The following is an 18,371-nucleotide window of genomic DNA, read 5'->3' as shown; positions in this document are numbered from 1 at the left end:
GTCATACAAATATGCACTAAAAACATTCAAAATGTTGTTGCAACATAATAAGAATTGCAAATTTGTTATTTTAAAAGCCAACTAATAGTCTTCTAAGAAACATTTTTAGAATTTGTGGTCCTGAGGTGAGGAAATATTTGTGCAGAATATCATTTAGAAAGCAAGTAATGTGCATACAAGTGCCCTATAAACTGTAAAGTGCTGTAGAAATGTAAGAGATCAAGCTATATCTCTTTTTCTGGAGACATGATTGTAAAAGCACAGGAATGAAGAGCCTGTGAGAGCCTAAATATTCATCACTTCAAAAAAAAAAAAAACAGAGATAATTTCTTGAATGTTCTTTTTAGAGCAAAAGAATGACTAGCATTCTCAAAATCCTATAATTTTCATGCCTTGTTACATTTAAACTAGTAACATACAATCTGTGCTTCTTCATAAGTTCTGATTGACAGCTTAATGGAACAGTCTGGTTCTCTGCCTTTCTGGATGATAAGTGTAAATAGTGTGGTTATCAGAATGTAATACCCTACCATTAGTGGGTCTCCCCATAGTTCTTCACATCAATGAAAGTAATCTTGATGTATTACTTGCATGAATGCTTACCAGGAAACTCAATCAGGGTGTTTGGAAATGCTTGCCTCTAGCTTGGAGATTTTATGGAAGAAACACCTGGTCACTACAGTGTTCCACATTAAGTATCACAGGTATATAATAGGGGATTCCCCCTGTTTCAAGGGACGTGAAATAGTTCTTAGTCCACATTATTTTATTCCTGACATGTATTTTTATCAGCTGACGTCACTTCAGATTTCTCAGGGTTAGTTTTCCCTAAACTTGGAAAACAGTCCAATCTCCTATTGTTGAGAAAGGAAGATAGCTATGGACCAAAAGAAAATAGTAATAGGCTAGCAAGACTGGGGCCAGACCCAGATTCTCAATAGGACCCTAGTAGTCCTCTCTGGGATTTCAGCAGCAAATGTCTCCTTTGGGAAAACCTCATAAATGTTGTAAAGTATTATAAAAATGAAGAAGGCAAGGTGTCCTTTTATGAGTATGGCGTGGATCTTGATCCATATTCATAATCTGGATTCAGATGTGCATGAGGACACAGCAGAGAAAACTTGACTGTGGGAAGGGATAAAATCACCACTGATGAGGAGGGTGGGCTTGGCTGAGCTAAGGAGTCAGAGGTACTTAAAAGCACTGGGAGAGTTGCATTAAGTCAGTCCCACATTTCCCCTTCTCCCTGGTAAGGAGAGAATGAATTAAGAATTGAAAAGTTCTGTCATAAAAGCTGCATATGTGAAGCAAAAGAAAGCCTAGCAATCAGGAGAGAGGAACTTCAAAGAGTTGTTCTTACATTTTGTGTCTAGTTTATTCCTAATAGTTAAAATTCAAGGGCTAAAAATTCAGACGGAGACTACATAATAGTCCAAGCAAATGTGGTGATTTTAGAAATTACCCAGCAAACCATCAGAGCCTAATACGAATCTAATCATTCTCCTGTGCACTACATCTTCTACATAATGTTAGGATGGGAAGTGTTCTAACCATTTCACTGGTTTAGTCACACTTTGATGAATCAGTCTTTCAGACAAACTCCCAATCTACCATGTTTCCTCCAAATCATTTTACTTCTCTCTAAACTGCTGAGAATATAGGTTACATGGTGTTTGTAGGTAAGGACAATAGAGATGGCAGTATATTATGAACAGTATATTCTGTTCTTTGATAGTCTGTAATGCAGAGTAAATAATTGGCCTAGTTGCTGTATTGATAATATCTGAGATATTATCAGGCTGGTGCTCCTCCTGGGAGACTTACAAAATCTTCTGTTACTGCTACAGCTAGTGGAAGAGTATTCTCTGTACCAGCAGTTCTCCTAAAGAGCTTAATGTTGTCTCCTTATTGTAGATTGGACCCCATCCTAAGCCCCCCCCATCCATGAATTCAGTTGTTCTATCCTTTGAGTCACCCACCTTAGAACTTTTGATGTCTTTTGTCCAATCACAGCTGCATTCCTGGCATCTGATCTCCACCCCAACTTCAAAGATACTTAAGAATTTTTAAGACATTTATATAACCTAAAAGAACAGAAGGATGCGAATTTGAGTTCTTTTCACTCTCTCCAAGCAATCATACCTGTTCTACTGTCACAATTTCTACTGTGTTTGCCTCTGGCTGGGACTGAACTATCAATGAAATAACCTTGCCAAAGTTCAAATTGAGAAAAAAGACAAAAGCCCCAGTGATGATTGCTTTCTTCTGTACTCTGGTGTCCACAGGACTTCAGTATGGGTAGGACACCAGGGTGCTCTTATTTATTGGCATGTTTTCCTCAAAAATCTTCCTGTAATTTGCCACTCCTCCAGATGTGAGCCCTCTGATTCCTCTTTCTTTTGGGCATGGACACATCCTTAGTCTAATTATTCACATTCTCAAGTAAACTCTTCAAGGGAAGAAGAGAGAATTTTTATTCAGGAATTTAAGAGTTTATATCATATAGTGGCTCAGGATAGACTGGTTTTTTTTTTGGTGAATTAATGGAAGTTTAAAAAAAATCCAAAAAAGCCTTTTCTTTTGATAAATCTATGTTTTCAAAAATACTGTTTTCTAAGACTGATACAATTTTCTTTCAGAAACAGAAACCTCAAAACTGACTCCATCTTTTTCATTCCTGATTCAAAAAAAAATAAATAATAATCTTACTTGAGATGGATGCCTCTTGCAGAACAGGATGGCCATTAAGCACTAAGAAATGCAAAAAAAAAGAAAAAAATGCTTATTAAAGTATTTCCCCACAAAAGTTCTATTATGTTATCTAAGAAATAAAAAGACACACCAAAGATTGGAGAATACATTTATTAAACACATATGTGAAAGGACTGGTAATCAGAATAAACTTTTCCAATTAAAAAAAGATTGATATTCCTAATTTAAAAATGGAATATTAGAAAAGGAATATAAAAAATTTTGAAAATCACACCCCCAAAAAGTTAAATACCTAGCAATAATCCTTACCAAGGAGGTGAACGACTGATATGCTGAGAACTCTAAGATGTTAATCAAGGAAACTAAAGAGGACTGAAATAAATGGAAAGATATTCCATGCTCCTGAATTGGAAGAATTATATTATTAAAATGGCCATACTACCCAAAGCAATCTATAGAATCACGCAATCCCTAACAAATTACCTATGACATTTTTCACAGAACTAGAACAAACAATCCAAACATTTATATGGGACCATAAAACACCCAGAATTGCCAAAGCAATCCTGAGGGGGAATAAAAAAAGCAACTCTCCCAGACTTATAGCCAATATTACAAAACTACAGGAATCAGCTTGGTACTGGTACAAAAACAGACATACAGACCAATGGGTCAGAATAGAGAAACCAGAAATAAGCCCAGACACCTATGGTCAATTAATCTTTGACAAAGCAGGCAAAAATATAAAATGGGAAAATCTTCAGCAACTGATGCTGGGAAACTGGAAAGCTGCATGTAAATCAGTGAAGCTAGAACACACCCTCATATCATGCACAAAAATAAACTCAAAATGGCTTAAAGACTTAAACATAAGACAAAACACTGTAAAAGTCCTAGAAGAGGACATAGGAAAAACATTCTCTGATATCAACCATACAAATGTTTTCTTATGTTAGTCTCCCAAAGCAATAGAAGTAAAGACAAGACAAAAATAAATGAATGGGACTTAAAAGCTTTTGCATAGCAAAGGAAACCATAAAAAAAGATAACCTACAAAATCGGAGAAAATGGATTCAAATGATGGAATGGGCAAGGCTTAAACTCCAAAATATACAAAAAACACATACAATCTAATGGCTAAAAAACCAACAACCCACTTGAAAAATGGGCAGAAGACCTGAATAGACATTTCTCCAAAGAAGACATATGGATGGCCAACAGGCACATGAAAAAATGCTCAACATCACTAATTATTAGAGAAATGCAAATGGAAATTACAATGAGGTATCACTATACACCAGTCAGAATGGCCGTCATTAATAAGTCTACAAATAACAAGTGCCAGAGAGGGTGTGAATAAAAAGGAACCCTCCTACACTGTTGGTAGGAATGTAAATTGGTACAACCACTATGGAAAACAGTGTGGAGGAACCTCAGAAAACTAAATATAGAACCACCATATGATCCATCAATCCCACTCCTGGGTATATATTCAGATAAAACTTTCATTCAAAATGTTACATGCACTCCTATGTTCATTGTAGCACTATTCAAAATAGTTAAGAAATGGAAAGAACAAAAATATCCATTGACATATGAATGGATTAAGAAGATGTGCAACATATACACAATAGAATAATACTCAGCCATCAAAAGAATGTCATTTGCAGCAACATGGATGGAACTAGAAATTCTCATACTAAGTGAAGTAAGTCAGAAAGAGAAAGAAAAATACCATATGATATCTCCTATGTCTGGAATCTAATATATGATACAAATGAACCTATCTACAGTAAAGAAACGAACTCATGGACTTGGAGAACAAACTTGTGGTGACAAGCTCAGGGGTAGTGGGATGGACTTGGGATTTGGGGTTAGTAGATGCAAACTATTGCATTCGGAGTAGATAAGCAATGAGATCCTGCTGTTTAGCACAGTGAACTATATCTAATCACTTCTGATAGAACATGATGGAGGATAATGTAAGAAAAATAATGTATATATATGTATAACTAGGTCACTTTGCTGTAGAGCAGAAATTGACAGATCATTGTAAATCAACTATAATAAAAATTTTTAAAAATAAAAATGGGCTAAATAATTGAAAATACACACTTCGCAGAGAAAATGTGCCTCACTGAGAATATATGCAGATGACCAATAAGTACATATAAAGGTGTACAGCATTACACATCTTCAGGAATATGCAACTCAAATTATAGTAAAACACCATTTCCTGAATTACCAACATTGAAAAGATGCTCAATACCAAATGTTGACAAAGATACAGAATAATTCCAACTTTCATACCTTGCTGAGAGAATGAAAAGTGAGATAGTCATCTTGAAAAAGTTCGGCAGTTTCTTTAAAGTTAACCATACAGTTAGTGTGTGATCTATCCACTCTAAGGTATTTCTCAAAAGAAATGAAAACACATGTCTACATAAATACCTGTAAGAAAATATTCATATAGCATTCTTAAGAAAACTGGAAGCAACCAAAATTTCCATCAACTGGTAAATAGTAGTACAACTAGACAATGAAGTAAGACTCAAGGAACAAATCACTGACAGGTACAACACAGATGAATCTCAAGCGTTACGCTATGTGGAGGAAGCTCTCCATAACCCCCTACAGGCTACAGCTAATTCAAATACGTTCTCAAGCTACACTTATACTATTACAATTATGTTTACATTTCCCCTACCACCAGGTTATAAACAAATTCTGCCGACTCTGTTTTCCCCGCCCTTTCTCTTCTGGGCCAATATCAAGCATCTTTCAATCATCTTTTAAAATCAGATTCACAAAGAACATTTAGCCAGTTCTGAGTTCCCACATAGTTCTTCGTTCTCATTAACCTGCACAATAGCAGACATCATAGCATTAGCATTAAATAAGTAGGCTGAGTTCTTGGTGACAGACACATAGCTCATTTCATCATGATTGCACAATTTTCTCCCCAAGAATGAGCAACATCATTGTTTGCTTCACCTGTATAGCCCCATGCACCTCTTAAAGCATCCCCACATAGTCAGCAGCCAACAAATGTCTTTTGCATCTACTATGTGTATTTGGTTAACCAGGACAGTTATAGGAAGCAACAGTGCACAAGAGTTCCGTTTTATCCACATCCTCACCAACACTTGTTATTTTTTGTGTTTTTGATAATAGCCATTCTTTCAGATGTGAGGTGATAATCTCATTATGGTTTTGATTTGCATTTCCCTGATTATTAGTGTTGTTGAACGTCTTTTCATGAGCCAGTTGGCCATTTGTATATTGTCTTTGGAAAAGGATCTATTCATTTAATCTGCACATTTTTAAATTAATTTTTATGTTAACTTGTCTAAGTTCTTTCTATATATTTTAGGTATCAGTCCCTTTTTCTGATATATAATTTACAAACATCTTCTCTCAGTAGGTTTCTTTTTTGTTTTGTTGATGGTTTTCTTCACTGTACAAAAGCTTTTTAGTTTTATATATCCCATTTGTATATTTCTACTTTTGTTGCCCTTGTCTGAGGAGAAAGATCCAAAAAATATTGCTAAGACCAATATCAAAGAGCTTACTGCCTATATTTTTTTTCCTAGAAATTTTATGACTTGCATGCTAGTCCTTACTCTATTTTAAATTTATTTTGGGATATGGAGTGAGAAAATGTTCTAATTGCACTCTTTTACATGTAGCTATCCAGTTTTCCCAGAACCACTTACTCAAGAGATTTTCTTTTCTCCATTGTATATTCTCACATCTTGTATTTTTTGTTTTTTTTTTGTTTGTTTGTTTGTTTGTTTGTTTTTTTACAGTTTTTTTCCCTGTAATTATTTTCTGGTTTTACAGTGTTTTGATATGTGATAAAAAAGATGTTTGATATGACTTTAATTTTCTTAAATGTGTTGAGATTTGTTTAATAGCCCAGCATGTTATCTATCCTGGAGAATGTTCCATGTGCACTTGAAAGCATATTTTGCAGGTTTTGAATGGAATATTCTGTGTGTGTATGTGGATAGATAGATAGCCCATCTGTTGCAATGTGTCATTTAAGATCTGTTTCATCGTTGACATTTTTCGTCTGCCTTATGTATTCATTGATGAAAGTAGGCTATTAAAAGTCCTCTACTATTACTACATTACTATCAATTTCTCCCTTTGTGGCTGTCAATGTTTGCTTTATATATATTTATTTAGGTGCTCCAGTGTTAGATATACAAATATTTACAAATGTGCTGGTCTTTTATTTGATTGACATCTTTATCATTATGTAATGAACTTATCTTTTGTCAGTCTTTGTTTTAAAGTCTATTTTATATAAGTTGCTATCCTCAGATTTCTTTTTGTTTCCATTTATATTGGATAGCTTTTCCCATTTCTTCACTTTCAGCCTGAGGGTATCTTTAGATATAAAGTGAGTCCCTTTTAGGCAGCAATACAGGGTCAGTTTTATTTTGTTTGTGACTTTTTGGGGGGCATGCATTATATTTACATTTAAAGCTATTATTAATGGGTATGTCCTTATTGCCATTTTTTAAAATGTTTTCTGGTTTTTGTAGTTTTCTGTCCCTTTCTTCTCTTGTTCTCTCTTGTGTTATGATTGGATTTCTTTCTCTCTCTTTTTTTTAATGTATCTATATAAGCTTTTGGTTTGTTGTTACCATGAGGTTCATATTTATATATTAATTAAATCAATTTAAAGTTGCTAGTACTTAAATTCAAATGCATTCTAAAAGTATCTTTTATTCCTCCCATGTTTTATATTTTTTCATATTTTACTTATTTTTTTATTTTGTGTATCCTTTACTTATCATGGTTGTAGTTGATTTTTACTACTTTTGACTTTTAACCTTTATGCTGTCTTTATAAGCAATTGATCCACTAAATTTACTATATTTTTAGCTTTTACTAGTGAGTTTTTTTTTTCATATATTTTCTTATTTACACTTATGGTCTTTTCTGCTTTAAAAAAAATCCTCTGGAGTTCCTGTTATGGCTCAGTGGAAACGAATCTGACTAGTATCCATGAGGACGCAGGTTCAATCCTTGGCCTCACTCAGTGGGTTAAGGATCCTGCATTGCCATGAGCTGTAGTTTAGGTTAAAGGTGTGGCTCAGATCTGGTGTTGCTGTGGCTGTGGTGTAGGCCAGTGGCTGTGGTTCCAAATTGACCCCTAGCCTGGGAATCTGCATATATATGCCAGGGGTGGTTTGGCCCTAAAAAGACAAAAAAAGTCCCTTTAACATTTCTTGTAAAGTCAGTTTAGTGGTGATGAATTCCCATAGATAAATTTGCTAGACAGAGTATTCTTGAACACAAGCATTTTCCTTTTAGCACTTTGAATGTATCATACCATTTCTTTCTGACCTGCAAATTTTCAGCTGAAAAACCTGCTGATAGTTTTATGAGAGTTCCCCTATACATCACTTGTTGTTTTTATCTTTCTGCTTTTAAAATTACCTCTTTTACCTTCGACATTTTAATTATAATATGGCTTCTGCGAACCTCTTTATGTTCAAGTCCTTTGGGACTCTGTTTGCTTCCTGGGCCTGGATGTCTGTTTCCTTTTCCAAGTTAAGGAATTTTTTAGCCATTGTTTTATCAAATAAGATATGTGTCCCTTTTTTTTTTTCTTTATTCTTCTTCCAGGATTCCTATAATGTGAATTTTAATATGATTGATGTTGTTCCAGAGATCTCTTAAACTATCTTCTTTTTTTTAAATTATCTTTTCGTTTGGCATTTCTGATTGGGTGATTTCCACTACTTGTCCTTTAGATTGCTGACTCATTCTTCTCTATCATCTAATCTGCTGTTGATACATTCTATTTTTTTTTCCATTTCAGTTACCATATTCTTCAGCTCTGATTGAAACTTTCTTATATAGTCTGTTTGTTGAAGTTCTCACTGTTTTCATCCATTCTTCTGTGAGAATTGTTGTTACCATTACTTTGAATATTTATCAGGTAATTTACTTATCTCAATCATTAAATTATTTTTCTGAGATTTTGTCTTGTTTTTTCATTTGGAAAATATTTCAGTGTTCTCATCTTTCTTAGCTCTTTGTGTTTGGTTCTTTATATTAGGCAAAACTTCTATGTTTCTCAGTGTTGAAAGATTGGCCCTGTGTAGGTGGTAACCCTCCTTTCTCAAACTTGCCCTAGCCCTTTCTTGTCTCTTGAATCTTTGTGGTTGACTATATTTCCTCATTTATTTTTGATATGTCCTTGTTATTGAACATATGTGAGTCCTGTCAGTGTTCAAATGGAAGAATTTCATTTGACATCTAGTTTCAGGTTGATTGGAACCAAAAACCTCAGAAAGCAGCTTTTAAAGTATGCAAGTCGATACATTCCTATGATGCCAAAATCATAATTTCTGCTGGCCTCTAGACCAAACGATCTGTCCCTTGGGTGAAGTTGTGAAAATAAGGGCTCCTGAGGAATGTATAAGATCCTTTCTGGGGAGTATTGTTGAGTTGTATTGAAACCAAGGTCATGTGCAGGAATAATGTTTCTGATTATGTTCCCTTGGAATGCATCCTTAGCCTCTACATATGTGGGAAACCTGAAGACTGACCCTCAGGGTAAAGCTCCAGTTAAGTAAAGATGCCTTTTCCACATGAAGACTGGGGTTGTGTTTCAGTCTATTGTCTTGAAATGCCATTGGGTGGTAGCCTGCTAAAAACTTCCTTCCCAATTGTTATAGTCCCAATGAACTCAGAAATGCCAGCCATTTTGGCTACCAGAGCCAGACCATCCAGTTGTGTCCCCTGTGTACATTGCACATGCCCACTGGAGAGTGGGACTGCTCTCTTGCTCAGAAAGGCAGTGGGAAAATGACTTGACTGTGTATGACCACAAGTTTCACCAGTGTAGGAGAAAACTACCTTGTCTATGCATATATGTTGGCTTTAGACCAGGAGCAGGACAATGTCACAACTTCTCCCCCTCACCAGCCCTAGTGACATAACAGGAGTGTTGTAACTTCAGGAGCCCTGTAGCTTCACTAAGGCAACAAGATAATGCTATAATTGTTCACACCCATATTTGAGCCTACTCACCTGTGCTAGTAGGCTAGGTGGGGAGAACAACGATGGCATCAGCTAGCCTCCCTCTCTTGGGAGAATGTCACCACCATCCTCAATACCAGACAATGCTTTCAGATTTGCAAATGACTTTCCTTCACTAATAGCCTCGGCACTTTTCAAATTGCTTGTTTTCTGGGTCTCAGAGAAAGGAAACCACATGAAAGCCTAGCTATATCCAATTGCTTGGAATAGAATATGATGGAAGATATGAGAAAAATAATGTGTGTGTGTGTGTGTGTGTGTGTGTGTGTATGCACACATATATGTATGACTGGGTCATTTTGCTGTACAGCAGAAATTGGCACAACCTTATAAATCAACTATACTTTGATAAAAAAAATACCCCAAGAACTTAAACTGTAAAACAAAACAAAAAGACAACCTACATAAATGGAGGAAAATATTTGCAAATGATGTGACTGCAAGGGCTTAATTTCCAAAATATGCAAACAACTCATATAACTCAACAACAAAAAAAAGCCAAATAACCCAATCAAAAAATTAGAAGAAGACCTAAATAGATATTGCTCCAATGAAGACATACAGATGTCTAACAGGCACATAAAAGGTTGTTCAACATCACCAAATACTAGAGAAATGCAAATCAAAACTATAATGAGGTACCACCTCATACCAGTGAAAAAGATACATGTACTCCAATGTTCCCTGCAGCACTGTTTACAATAGCCAAGACATGGGAGCAACTTAAATGTCCATCACAGAAGACAGGCTAAAGATGCGTTACATATACACAATAGAATATTACCTGGCCACAAAAGAGCCAAATAATGCCATTTGTACCAACAAGGATGGATCTAGAGATTATCATACTAAGTAAGATAAATAAGACAAAGATAAATATCATGTGATATCACTTATATGTGAAATCTAATTAAAATGATCCAGAAGTAATTTATACAACAGAACCAGACTCACATATTTCAAAATCAAACTTATGGTTACCAAAAGGGAAGCTGTGGGAGAGAGGGATAAATTAGGGAAATGGGACAAACATATACATACTACTACATGTAAAATAGATAACTAAAAAGGGCCTAATATATAGTACAGGGAAATCTACTCAGTAATCTATAATAAGCTATATGGTTAAGAAGAATGTGTTAGTATGTGTGTGTGTGTATATATATCTGATTCCCTTTGCTGTGCTTCTGAAACTAATAACAACCTTGTAAGTCAACTATACTCTAGTTAAATTTTTAAAAATGGAAAAGATGTTCAACATCACTAATTATTAGAGAAATGCAAATCAAAACTATAATGAGGTATCTTCTGACACTGGTGAAGATGGTCATCATTAAAAAGTCTGTAAATAACAAATACTGTACTTCACTCTACAGCAGAAAATAACATTGTAAATCAACTATATTTCAATAAAAATATGTAATGTGAAGGGAACTCATTTTTTTTAAAAGGAGATTCTCAATTCCCCATAGTACTTTGGGACCCTTGGACATTTGGTTTATTGAGCCAGCTGTTTGGGGGGCTCATCTCTTCAGTATAAATCCCATGGGGTAGAGTGCTAACCCTTCAATCCTCTGGGAGAAGCGCCCATCTGGGGAGATGCCTCTCTATTGTATGCTGCCACACTGTAGGTCAAGTTTTTTGATGAGAGCATTTATCCATCTCTCCTACTCATCTTGATGTGGTCTTTTTATGCTTTGTTGTGGAGCAGGTATGTTCAGCTAGTTTTCAGGTTATTTTCAGAGGGAATGGTTTCTCATGGTGCTGTATATTTCTTGTGTCCATGAGAGGAGCTAATTTCAGGCTCTTCCTATGCTGCCATTTTGAAATGTCCTGTATTCTTTCTTAATTGTAATTTAAAGCTAAGGTCTTAAATCACAATCTACTATGCTAAAATATTACTAAGTATTAAAATTGAATTCATTTGTTTACTTATTTTTCTCTTGTTACTAAGATATATTGCAAAGGGTCATTTTAATTGTTTAGTTTTTAATACTTTAATTTTGAAGTCATAGAAATCTTGTTTTAACTTGAATTGATGAGGAAAATTTTTGATAAGATTGATATAACTGACTCTAACTTGTAGGTATGAGACAGAAAATGATTTATTTTTAGCCCAGAATTCTGCTAATGCTGTCTGATATAGACTTACAAAGGAAAATTACAAACAAAACTTATTAAGTATGTTAACCCCTTCCTATATCTGCTTGCTTTAGTCTGATAGTCATATAGGCTCAAACACATCATTAAAATAAAAAAAAGAATCTGTATTTTCTTACTTTCCTTCCCCACATTGTATGATTTTGATGTCTTTTTTTTTTCCTCCAGCATCTTCATGTTTAGGTCTGTATGCTGGCTTATTTAAGTGACTGGTTTCCAATTGTGGTTTCCTCCTTCCTAATTCTCCTTTTTCTCTTTTTCTTTCTTTTTTTTAATTTAAGAAGGCCTTTCAGTATTTCTTTTAGAAAGGGTTGAGTATTGCTGTAGTCTTTTAGCTTTTGTTTGTTAGAGAAATTCTTTATTTCCCCTTCTATTTTAAATAATATTCTTGCTGGATACCATATTCTAGGTTGCAAATTTTTTTCCTTTCAGCACTTTAAATATATCTTGCCACTCCCTTCTGGCCTGTAGTGTTTCTATAGGGAAATCAGCTGATAGCCTTATGGGAGTTCCCTTATAATTTGCTTTTCTCTTGCTGCCTTTAGAATCCTCTCTTTATCTGACTTTTGCCATTTTTATTACAATATATCTTGGTGTGGGTCTGTTTGGGTTCAACTTGTTTGGGGCCCTCCGTGCTTCCCGTATTGGGGAAATAACAATAAAAAATAAAATTAAAAAAAAAAAGGATACGTGAAGTGGAGAGAGTGAACAAAAACTGCTCTTTACAAAGCCTGGCAGGGAAGGAAGAGAAGGCAGGTTGACAGCTAGCAGAGAGCATCATGATGTTTGCATTAAAAGATTTGGGTTCTGGGGGGTCTCTCCTGCCGATCTCACCTTTCCCTGTTTCTAATGTGTTTAAAATATTACAAAATTATTTTCTAATGGAGTTTTTGCAATAAAATGAGTAATGTGAAAAACAAACAAAAAATGTATTAAAAACTTTGGGTGTTTGATGTTTGAATAGTTGCTCATAAGTTTCATTAATAACATAAACTCAGAAAACCAATTAATCTATGAACAATAAAGTGTCTGTTGTGAAAGCAGTGAACTTCAATGGTTTTGTGAATAGTTTCAATGCCAAGGTAGATTGCACCTTTTATCTTCAAACTCAAAATGTGAGAGAAAAACTTAATTAATTACAGGATATTAATGGGAGCCTAATTCAGAATAAAACCCTTAACAAATATGAACTGTAGAACTACAAAGTAGCTAACACCTGGAAATGTGACAGGTAGGATCTAGTACTTTTAATAGACATTAAAATCAGAAATAAAATCTTCAGTATAGAATTTGTGTTAATACATTAAATGTACATAATACCAATTAATATGTTACAACCAAATTCTCCACTCAGTAATTAAAAGTTAAGACCAAGGTCTTAAGTATTTCTGTCACCAAGTCTCACAGAGAATTTTGCTGATAATAGCCACTCAATATGTTTATTAAATAAATTATTCATTTGTACTGAAATTTTGTTTTAATCATATTAGAAATAAGTGGGTCATCTCAGAGACTGAAATATTTTATTGTAGAGAATTATCTATTATAATATAGCTTGTGGCATTTTGTAACAATAAATGTCATAAAAAGTTATTTTGCAGGTCCTCACTTATTTAGGCCATAACTAGAATAATTCTCTCCATGAATACTTCTATGTGAGAAGTTTGAAAATTATAAATAATAAGAAATTGGTGAAGGGTAAAAGGGAATTGGGGTAATTTATATAAGAACTAAAACCCCAAAATCATTCTTATTAGTAATTTCCAGTACATAAAGATAAGCGATTTTTAAATTCTACTCTAAAAACAAAAACATAACTCACCTAAGCAAATTATTCTACATATAAGAAATATATTTCTGATGAAAGGGCACAGTTATAATTAAGAAAGACACAGGGCAATTCAAGATGGCAGCATAGGAAGAGCCTGAACTTATCTCCTCTCATGGATATAAAAAATACACAGCAAAATGAATGCTGAAAGAAATCTTTGAATTATTCTTAATAAAGATTGTTGTGTTTTTGTGCTCACAGAATAAAGAGCCAATTTTCATATTGTGTTTGATGAACATTTGCCACTCATCTCTAAGGCCATGAGGCTGAATATCTACTCTGTCCTATATCAATTCCATAAGGCAATTGCAGTAGAAGACACTCTGTTTTCAGGTCTTGCCATCAATGACTATGATTCAGCAGGGGAACCCTGCTGCCTGGAGGAGGGAGCTCCAGCTACATCCTGGGTAGCCCTGTCTCTACCTCCAGCTGCTTCCAGCTCTGAATTCCCACACTTTCGGGCAACAGTATGCTGCTTCTACAGACCAGAGCCAGTCCACATTTTTCCTTTCCCTCAGGCAGCTGCCTCTTCCTTTGAGAGCTCTGCTTTCTTTGAAGGGTTCTGAGGTTCAACAGTGGGAAAAAGAATTCAACTGATCCTTAGTAATTTCCTTCTCCTCTTCTTAACCTGGAGGCAGTAACTGTCCTTTGAGATCCGCTACTTTTGAACCTTCCAGTGTCCCTTCCCTTCTCCATTTGTAGCTCACTACTTTTTACCAGTAAACAATTCTTTATATTAAATTTCCTCTGCTCAAATAACCAGCATGTTTTCAGTCACCTAATAACCTAATGGGATCTTGACCAATACAAATATTTAATAACTGTCTCAAGTTTGAAAAGAAAAAATACTTTCTGTGATTAACTCAGTTGCTTGATGCAGTATCAACCTATGTTGACCTGTACCTTTCTTCCATGGATATATCTGATCTGATGAGTTACATGATCATGTTTAATTACTAATACTTGTCTCTATAAAAATTTTGGAAACAGGGTATCAGAGATAAAAAAAAAGACTTTTCTAATTTGATGTTATGATATCATCTTAAGCAAAGAGAGACTGCAAAAACACACTTTGCTTTTGAAAATGTGGCTATCATTTCTATAGCACTCTTTCTTCCACTCCCACTTACCAACTATTGGTCAAATGCTTTCTTTGGAACCAACATTTGGAGTCTTTTATTCACAGTATACATAGAAAATGATTACTTTCTGCTTGCTACCTTAGCAGAATAATTGGAACAAATACATTTTAAGACTCACTCCAAGTGGTTCATTTGCAAGTATAAGTAAGTTGTTCGATGGATTTGGAAGTGTATCTTTTGTATGGCCAACTGTTCTTTTCTTAAAGTTAGTAAAGTTTCACAACTTTGCGGTTTGTGAAAAGGGAAAACTGTAATTTTAGCAGACAGTGTTGTTCTTAGGCATGGACAAACTTGGGTTCCTGCCCAGCTTCCCAACCATAGGACTGTGCTTCTCTGCAGCTTGCCAGGGCCTCTGTTTTCTGCTAATAGACCACAAGTTTTCTTGTGGCTTTTCTATTGTTACGGATGATAAAAACAGATTCTTATAGAAAACTCAGTAGAAATGTACAGTGCTTGTACCAGAAACACTGAAAAAAATTCTTATTTTAGTGTTCATGGTATTTCTCTCTCTCTCTCCTTTTTTTTTCCTTTGGCAGAAAACAGAGGCACAGGCTGGCTCGGCTGGCACCTCAGCTCGAAAAAAAAAAGAAAAGGGGAAAAAAAAAAGAAAAATCAGAAGAAAGGAAAATCGAGGCACAGATGGCATCAAACATTCTCAAAACCTCCATGATGAAAAGTTCTGAGATAGAATACGCAGGGATTGGGCAGCCATCCCTTTGATGAAAGGTTTTTCAAAGATCTCTTCCTCAATTTAGGTTAAAGAAACGGGTTGGGAAAGTCTATTAAAAATGAAAGAAAGAATGATTTAGTCCCCAAAAGAGAAAGGATTTCACCAAAAGAATATAGGTAAACTGAAACAGAAATTCTCTGGATAATTACTGTAAGTGAAAGAGGGTGGGGGACATTCCTAGCCCAGGACAATTTTTACTTCTTTTAGCTAGAACTTTACCAAAGCAAATATAAAAATGACAGCTATGGTAATTCCCTGGTGGCCTAGAAGCTAAGGATTTGGCTTTGTTCCTGCTGTTGCTTGGGTTTGATCCCTGGCCTGGGGAACTTCCACTTGCCATGGTTGCAGCCAAAAAAAAAAAAAAAAAAAAAAAAATGACAGCTGTATTAGGTAACTTGATTCGATAACCTTTCCATAAAGGTTAGAAAGCATAAAGACCACAGAAGAATATTATTATAATCTTTATCAATACCTAATCCTAAAAGCAAATATTATCATCCTCAATGCTTCTCAGATAGGTATGTGAAAGACAGCCTTGCCCCAGTCAACATCCTTTAATAGTATATAATGCAAGGGTTGTTTAGTCATGCCTCAAAAAACTTACCTGCAAATTCCAAATAATAGCAAGCACCCAAGAAAACACAGTAATTCTTCTATAAGCTTTTACTAAGTTATTACACCATGGTAAAATGGAGGATTTCCTTCTAGTAATTTACTAACCATATCACTTATAAAAACAATGACAGCAAGTAATATTCCATTGATGTAGAGTAAGTATGCATTCTCAGTTTCAGGCTCCCTTTGAAATCCTTCATTTTTGAGAGCCAGAATGAATTTATGATTTTCCACAGAAAAATATTCCAAAGAGAAAGCTTTCTCTTTAAGGAAACAGTTTTAAAAGACTGATAAGAAAACATCAAAGGGTAGCTGGGACAAATGATGTTGAATGTAAGTGAATCATAGCCTCAGTGAACACATATGACTCCTTAAAAATATTCTCCAAGTTGGTACCATTTTACTCTCTGTCAAACACCCTTCATCTTAGTCTAGCACCCCAAAGCAATGTCTGCTGATCTCATACATCATCTTCAGGATCCAGGCCTTAGATGAGGGTTGTCTCCTAAAATCTCCATCCGAAAGCACCTGCTTAGTTCCTATTTCTTAAGGATTTTGTTGAAACGCTGTGATATCCATGACACAAATGTTCATGACTATAAGCACTGTACTTCTGAGATGCTGTTCACTGTTCTGTTTTCAAAGGCATACTGGAGATGCTTTATCTACAAACACGTTTCTTACCAAGAGGATCTCAAGCACTGTGGAGGATGATAGAGGAAATTTGAGAAAAAGAAGTACCTTGTATCAATCTCAATATTACCAGAGGTCATATTAACATAAATATATGCAAGGCTCATGTAAGTCACATAAATAAATTAGTACGAATGGAGATGAATTAGAAAGAATAACTCTGTATTTAAAGAGTGTAGATTCTATTCCATTCTATTTGATTATCAGCATACAGAATTATAGACAGCATATTAACAGAGATTCATATTTATCAAAAGAAGGTAGAAATTTACATTAAGTCAATTTTCTGGTGAATAATTTTCACTTATTTAAAAATTAATCAAGTGAAGACTGAGCTAACATTCTAGAAGACAATACAACCTATGGCCATTGTTCTTTCTGAGGAAGCTGCCAACAAGAAAGGCATTTCTCTGATGAACAGTTAAAGATTTGAATATTACTTGAGAAGAGGAAGATTAGATACTTGACAGACACAAGGGAAGAGATAGAAACTAGGTTAAGTCTGTGCCAACACAGTGCTACTCAGTGATGAAGGACTTGATAATATTCAGTGAACTTAACAGGTTTCTAAATAGCTTAAAAGCAATTGTTAAGATTTTAAACTTTTTAATAAATTATAACAATGTAGATTACACTTTTTTTTTTAAAACTAAAGAACATTTGTATAAAGGATTCTTATACAAAGGCTTTTTCATATCAAATTTAAACTTATATTTGCTAATCTATTTTGTGTTATAGTATCAAATAAAGAGGTAATAGGCAGGCAGGCTGAGGTGAAACAAAAAGGGTTAAATACAGAGATCACTAGATATTAGGCAAGAAAATGAATTATTTAATGTCATTCTCTATTAACCCAGCAGTTAAAATAGGACCAAAATATACATAAAAATGAAATAAAACAATTAGGCAACACTTTAAATGGTTCATTATTATTAATTCATTTAGTATTCATTGTAACCGTGCTGGCCATAATGAATTCATTTGATATTAATGGAAATGTTCAGTGGCAATTTCATTATAATGCAGTTTTAATTCATGTGCCATTAAAATGTATCAAAATTTATATTTATTTTTTGAATATTGTACATGATCCCTAACTTTTAGAAACATTATAACAGTAGTGCATTTTTTTAAAAATTAGAGTGAGTAGTCCAGATTTAGGACAAACTAGAATGTTTGCCTTGAGCTACACCAGTGATATTAACATTGATAAGAGTTTTGTGTAATTAAAATGTCCTATGACATTTGGAAAAAAGAGAGGCTAGTGGCTACTTACAAATTTGCCATATGTCAATATTTGCTCATATTTAACTGTTTCATGCTACTAAACTTGCTAACATAATGTCATTAATGAAGGATGTTTTGAACTTCCCATACTCTGCTTTTGTGGAAAGTTGGAGGAAAATTACATATGTTTGGCCTA

General features: G+C 34.6%; 1 long non-coding RNA gene across 2 annotated transcripts in view; it reads left to right on the top strand.

Annotated features, from left to right (window-relative positions):
* The window catches only part of LOC102157568, a 582,930-nt gene extending 567,002 nt beyond the window's left edge, over positions 1 to 15,928 (top strand). For both annotated transcript variants that reach the window (XR_002341822.1, XR_002341823.1), the window contains one exon: positions 15,447 to 15,928. This is a non-coding gene — a long non-coding RNA (uncharacterized LOC102157568). The remainder of the gene's footprint in view (positions 1 to 15,446) is intronic.

Source organism: Sus scrofa, chromosome 2, assembly GCF_000003025.6.
Source record: "Sus scrofa isolate TJ Tabasco breed Duroc chromosome 2, Sscrofa11.1, whole genome shotgun sequence".
Lineage (NCBI taxonomy): Eukaryota > Metazoa > Chordata > Mammalia > Artiodactyla > Suidae > Sus > Sus scrofa.
This window is presented reverse-complemented; position numbering and strand designations above follow the sequence as displayed.